The following is a 6,930-nucleotide window of genomic DNA, read 5'->3' on the forward strand; positions in this document are numbered from 1 at the left end:
GGAGTGTGCGGGTGGGGGATGGTGACGTTTACAGAGGGAGTCAGACAACAGTGCTGTATACATGCAGTGCTATTCGTAAGGGAGATATAGTGGAGGGGAAAGAGAGAGCAATGGTGCTACTCGCAGCAGTGAGAGTGTGGAGCATGTGCCTTGATCGGGGGTTGGTGCTTTAACGGATATACAGTGAGTGTGAGGCAGCAGAGAGTATACGGTGAGCCTTATCCTGACGGAGTGGGGAAGGTTATTTATGCCTGTCCTGCATTGCTGGAGATTCCTTCAAACCACAGATACTGCATTGAGCTCAGACCATGCTTGGTAGGATTGGTGGTGTGGCCCCTCTGCAAAGAGAATGGTCCTCCTCTGTTCTAGCCCATCCACCAGGACCTCTGTGCCCCTGCCGGCAAACCGTGGTGCAATTGCCCCTTATCTGCCATGCTCGGGGTAAACTGTGCAGGGCAGCTCCAAACGGAGAATGCTCAACCGTTTGCCCATTGACCTTTTAAAGATGGCACCAGTGCCAGGGATCACGGAATATCCAGGATATACGGGTGATGCTGAGTACCTACAGTCATGATGGGTGGGAGAATCGGGCTGGCATTGAATGAGAGGGATACCATGGGGTGAGGTGGGTAGATAATTAGTTAACTTAGATAAGATAACACCAGGAAACTAGTTAAGCTTCGTGCAGAAAATCCCTCCCTTCGTGCAGAAAATGTCACTGAGACAAATTATTGTGAGATTCAACCCAATGAGTCGAAGACTCTGCTGATCCCAATCCCAGTTAAAACGCCGCAGCAGCTTGACCAATGCTCTGAATCACAGAGAAAGAGTTAAACGTTACCTTACCCTTGGGACATAAGGCACTGTGGAGGGGGTGGTTGAGGTATCAGTGGGGGAGCACTTTATGGTCATTCATCATAATTCTATTAGTTTTAAAGTATAGAAGGAAAAGGATGAACCACGTCTAAAACTTAAAGTTCTAAATTGTTGAAAACCAATTTTGATTATATTAACTATGAATATTTTGGGACAGATATTCTCAGAAAAGTGGGTCAGTTGGGAAGCATATGTCAGGTATAGACAGCAGGAATTGAGGGATTTTTTTTCTTAATTCATTCACGGGATGAAGGCGTCCCTAGCTAGGCAAGCATCTATTACCCATCCCTAATTGGCCAGAGGGCAGTTCGCAGGCAACCACATTGCTATGAGTCTGGAGTCACTTGTAGGCCAGACCAGGTAAGAATGGAAGTTTGTTTCCTTAAAGCGTATCAGTGAACCAGATGGATTTTTCCGACAATCGAAATGGTCATCATTAGCCTCTTAATTCCTGATTTAAAGTGAATCACTAGAAGAGTCTGAAGGCAACAAGAGTATACTTAAGAGGGAAATTGGGAGCATAAAAAGGGGGCATGTGATAGCATTGGCAAACAGAGTTAAGGAGAATCCAAAGGAATTCAGCAAGTACGTCAAGAACGAAGAGTAACTGTGGAGAGAACAGGACATCCTTAAAGATCAGCAAGGTTGCCCATGTGCAGAACCAAAGGAATTGGGGGAGGTACTGAACGAATATATTTTATCAGTATTTACTGGGCAGGAGGATATGGAAGCTAGAGGACTTGGGAAATAGGTAGTGACATCTAGGAAAGTGTCTGTATTACAGAGGAGCTGCTGGAGGTCTTAAAACATGCAAAAGAAGGAAAATGTCCTGGCTTTTATTAGATGGACGCTAGAACTCTGTGGGAATCTAGGGAAGTGATTGCTGGGCCCCTTGCTACCATCAATAGCCACAGGTAACGTGTCAGAAGACTGGAGGTTGGCTACGTGGTGCCACTACTTAAAGGATTTAAGAAGGGTAATAAGGACAAGCTAGTGAGTCTGACGTCAGTGGTAGGTAAGTTGTTGGAGGGGATTATGAGTCATCGGATTTTCACGCATTTTGAAAGATAACGACTGATTAGGGATAGTCAACATTGCTTTGTGCAAGCAATATTGTGTCTCACTGACTTGACTGAGATTTTTTTGAAGAAGCGACTAAGAAGATTAATTGAGATAAAGTGGTGTACATTGTCGATATGGACTTCAGTAAGGCGTTGAATAACATTGTGCATGGTTATCTGTTTGACAAGGTTGGTTCATATGAAAGCCATTTGGATACAAAACTGGCTCAAAGGTAGGAGGCAGAGGGTGGTGGTAGACGGTTGCAATTTCCTGGCAAACGTTTCCAAGTCCAGTTTATGGAGTAGTCCACTAGCACGGCCTGCACAGCTATCCATTTTAGCCGTTACCTTACCCCAGTTTATGGTGTCTGGGCTGGTTCTGTGAGGCAGATTCAGAATTTGAGGCAATGGACCATTCTAGCGGATCTGGTAATGTCTCCATTCAATGTTTGCTTTCTTGGGATTGGCCCACCATTGTCTCCCTTATCCCGTTATTCTAATCCGCCCATCTCCTTATCCTTATTTTCAGCAGGTTATCAGTTAATAAATTCTTTGGGTTTTTTTCTGTATCTTTCTCTGGCCTTAGTTTTTGAATCCCTCGTGCATTGAGTGCTGACATGGTGAAGCTCAGACAAATTGAAATGGTGTGTGTCAGGCTGTTGTTCACTTCCCGATGTATCCCATGTGGTGCTCCATGGACAGGAGTGCTCCATCAGCTCGGACTCACGTGTTTGAAACTTGGTATGTGCCTGCCCATGGAACGCCTGTGTTTGGCTCTCTCAATTGATCGTGCGGTCAGTTACACAAGGAAAATCCTCGAATAATTATTAAGGAAGAGGCATCTAACCTGTAGCTGAGGGGCTTCTGTCTGACTCCTGTTATTGAAACGTTAGTGGAGTGGCTGGGGATAGTTTGCTGGAGGTTGTGCTGTGAGCTCCCTCAGACATTCAGGGAGACCTGAGGATTTGCTGACCCAGCTCTGGATGGAGCATGGGGACTGTAGTTACCGCATGTGGGTCTGTAACATGAACACCAAATGGGGCAGATGCGGCAGAGAGATGACGCTCTGAAATCATGGAGTGAGTGTGTGTGGGGAAAGGGATGTGCTGTATCTGTCCATGTTTTCGCCTGGACAAACACATACTCTCACTCTCCCCGTTACATACACTGATGGACACTCTCCCTATCCGCTCCACACACACTCTCCCTTATTCTCTCTCACATGCGCACACGTGCATTCCACTCTGTCACACGCACGCATACACGCACAGCCTCTCTCTCTAATTCCCGCACTCAAACACACAATATCCTTCTCTCTCTCACGTAATCACAGTGTCTCTTTCTCTCTCTCTCCCCCTTCACACAGACACGCCCCTCTCTCCCACATACGCACACACACACACGTATGCACATATAAATTTCCGGGGAGAATTTGCATTTGACCATTTGTATTTGCAGATTGTTAGAAACGAAAATCGCTTCTCAATAATTGTTCTAGACAAATTCAGGAAAACAAAGTTTTATTAGCAAGTCAAGTCTGCAGAGTCGGGCACCCTTAAAGAAAAGGCGCGCTGAGGCTTACAAAGTCTCCCATTATATACAGCACAAGTCCCTCCTCTCCTTGGCTCCAACAAGCCATGAGGTTCACATTCTTAAAATCATCATTATTTTTATCACAAAGTCTGCAACAAAAGGCACCAGAGTCTCCAAAGTTTGTTGTTTTTCTCACCCTGTAGTCTTATCAGTCAAAGACTTATTCTTCTCTGTCTGTGCTAGCAGTCTTATCAGTCAAGGACTCATCCTTCCCTGCCTGTGTTAGTGGCTTCATCAATCAAGAGCCTGCTTGTTTTTACTCTGTTCACAAATTATCAGCATTCTGCACAATTTAAACTATTCTACTTTTGAGTATATAAAATGGTTGTTAGAAAAGAAACAAAAGTTTTGTCTTTTATTATAGATCAGTCTGTGGTCCAGGCACATCTTAAAGTTTAAACCGAAATTACCTCTCACACAGATGCATTTTAATTTGTTCCAAAAACATACAATTTGTAGACAGTCAGTCAATGTGATATTTTATAAACTCCTACTTTGTAAATAAAACTAGTCTGACTCCAGGTGAAGACAGACAGCGTCCAAACAAGGTCTCCCGCTTAGAATACATTGTCTGCCGCAAGTGTTACTTCATTTACCTGATGGTATCTCCAGGCAGTGACTTGAAATAAATTCTGCGATTTGCATAATAATCAATCAAACTTGCATCTCCATTCTAACTGATGAAGCATTTAAGAGCCATCTTAGGTGTGTACAATTCATGTGCATAAGTTGTACAACCCTTTGATCTTTTCCTTATAACTTCTATGTTTAAGGTTTTCCTATCTCTCTTATACCTGATGAAGGAGTAGCACAATGAAACCTTGTGTTTACAAATAAACCCATTGGGCTCTAACCTGGTATCGTTTGATTTTTCACCTTGTCCAACCAAGTCCAAAAACAACGACTCCGTATCATGTTTTTTACTGGTTAGCCAGTCCTCTCCCCAAACAAGAAAATTGTTCCTAACCTATGTGTTCTTGTCTTGCATAATAATCTTTTGCGAGGTACGTTATGCACTGATGTCTGGAAGTCCAGATATAATACATTTATAGGATCCCCATTATCCACCTTGCTTGTTTCGTTTTTTTTTAAAAAAGAAAGTTAGTCAGATTATTCAAATATGATTTATCCTTCATAAAACTATGTTGGCTGTGATGGATTGTGGCTTGACTTTGGAAATCTTCTGTTATTAAAATCCTTCTTAACGGATTCTAACAATGTCTCTTCAATCCCAATTGTTTTCGCACTACTTTTCATTCCCGAGTTAAGCTGGTTATTCAAAGTCCTTCCCTTTCTATAACCTCCATGTTCCCTTTCACAATTCCTGTAAAAAACAGGCACAAGGCTGTAAAAGATCTGCTCCAATTGCAATGTGAGAGGCATGAGCAGCTGATTGGACTCATTCTGTTACTGCTTTACACACTCGCTGGGCTCAATGTCCTCCTGGCGTTCCTACATTATAGTCTCAATGGACTTGCCTGTTCTGTTCCTGTCTCTGACCAAGCGCTCAAGATCTCGATGTCCACCTCTTGTTGCTCAGTGAGAGGTCTGGGGTCTTATGGAATTCCCCCTGTTCAAATGTCACTTTTCATGGGCTGAAATATGCAGGCAAGTTCCCCGGCCCACACTGGGTAGCTCAGTGGTTAGCACTGCTGCGTCACTGCACCAGAGATCCCAGTTCAATTCCCAGTTTCCTCCGACAGTCCCAAGATGTGTAGGTAAGGTGGATTGGCCACGCTAAATGGCCCATAATGACTGGGGATGTGGAGGCTAAGGGCATCAGTCATGGAAACTGCCAGGTTATAAAGATTGGGTGGGGTGGGTGGTGGGGATTGGATGGGATGTTCTTCGGAGGATCGGTGTGGAGTCGATGGGTCAACTGGTCTGCTACCACACTGGAGGGATTCTATGATTAACAACTTTGTTGCAGAAATCAATTCTGGGAACAATATTTGAGTTCATTTCAACATCCTTTCCTCAGTGAGGAGATTAAACCTGTGTGCACTACTCCAGATGTGATCTCACTAAGATACTGTATAGCAGTAGGAACACTTTGCCAGCCTACTGTAAGGTTCCCACTCAGGTTAGAGCAGTCTCAGCTCTCTGGGGGAATACACAATATAGCTGAATGTTCATTGTCCTTCTTTACTCCACCAGCGTCACAATATGCCTCAGCAAACATCTCGCCTAAATCTAACATGAACCTCGCCAGACCCCATATCGCTCAGAATCTGTGAAGCTCAGAAATAACAAGGAGAAGCAAACATTGATGAGAGTTATGTATCAACGTCAAAATTGTGATACAAATATTTATGGTCCAAAACAGGAAATTAGATTTACAAGTTTGTGGGTACTGCAGTAATAATGGACAGCTTCAAGTTAAATCTAGAGTTGTTAATCCAAGTGAATGTTAATGCTGGGAAAGTGGATTACATGAGCGTCTATGAGATGGGTTGCTTTAATGATATGTTGAGCACCAAGTAGAGATCAGACTGTTCTGGAATTGGTGATGCGTGATTGGAAGAGCTAATTGAAGACTTTGTTGTAAAGATGTTTTTGGGAATAGTGATCTAAATATTTTGAATTTAAATGACGTCTGACCACAAAGCAGTTGTTTTCTTATATTACTGGTACATACCAGAGTCATGCAAGCCATTAAGATACGAGGATAAAGTTGGCTTCAGTGAATTTTAAAAGTACATTAAAATGATTTAATGAAAGACAGGCGATGTCTGTTATTTATGCAAACACTGTAAGGTCTGCACGGACATTCTCGAGATTATCCCTCAGATGGCAAAATGGTCTGAAGAAGGAACTCCGTCTGTGTTCCAGAGAGTCTCAGAGAATGAGTGGTGACCGAAATTAAACTTAAAAAAATCCCACAGAGGGAGTGAGAAACATGGGCATTGACAAATGAGGACAATATTAACGAAAGTCCCAAGATATTCCACAAGAACATCAAGCAGAACAGAAAAGCCAGGGAATAATTAGGGCCCAATAGACATCAAGGGGATAATCTGCGTGTGAAGCTGGAGAAGATTGATAGATTGTGACACGAGAGCCTCACATCCGTTGTACTTGGGAGAAGAAGGAGACAGGTGCACATTTCAAGAAGAACGGAGCGGGAAGCTCTTGAACAGATTGATATAAGATGCGAGCAGGAAATAATGGTTTTGGCTGGAGTAAAATTGGACAAGTCCCCAGGTCTGGAAGAGTTGTATCACAAGCTGCAGTGGGAGACAAGGGAGGAAATGTCCTGACTCAAATGTTTAAGTAGGATCTGGTCACAGAGGAGTTGCCAGAGTAATGGTGAGCACCCTTTACAGGAAGGGTTGGTGCAGGTAGACCAGGGAACTGAACATCAGTGACCATCAGATCTGTTTCAGGGAAACTATTGGGG

This window comes from Chiloscyllium plagiosum, unplaced genomic scaffold (assembly GCF_037043375.1).
Source record: "Chiloscyllium plagiosum isolate Xiang-an unplaced genomic scaffold, Cpla_swu_hap1 HiC_scaffold_44, whole genome shotgun sequence".
NCBI lineage: Eukaryota > Metazoa > Chordata > Chondrichthyes > Orectolobiformes > Hemiscylliidae > Chiloscyllium > Chiloscyllium plagiosum.